We start from the raw sequence: 262 nt of genomic DNA, 5'->3' as shown, positions 1-262 counted from the left end.
GCTTCTTAATAATGAATATAAAACTTTTCTGACCACGGAAGGTCCCCAGACAATGAAATAATTGTGGAAAGGAGCTAGAGTCCTGAGCCAGCATGTGTGGAAGGGGCATCAAGGAGAAAGCATTTGAGTCAATAGATTTTTTTTTTTTTAGAACAACTCAGCAAAATAAAATTCCGGTTTATTGTTGGACATTCTTCCACACTACATCAAACAGGCCAAAATAAATAAATAAACAGCAACTTCATAGACCAAAAAAAAAAAA

Source organism: Mastomys coucha, unplaced genomic scaffold (genome assembly GCF_008632895.1).
Source record: "Mastomys coucha isolate ucsf_1 unplaced genomic scaffold, UCSF_Mcou_1 pScaffold1, whole genome shotgun sequence".
Classification (NCBI taxonomy): domain Eukaryota; kingdom Metazoa; phylum Chordata; class Mammalia; order Rodentia; family Muridae; genus Mastomys; species Mastomys coucha.
This window is presented reverse-complemented; position numbering follows the sequence as displayed.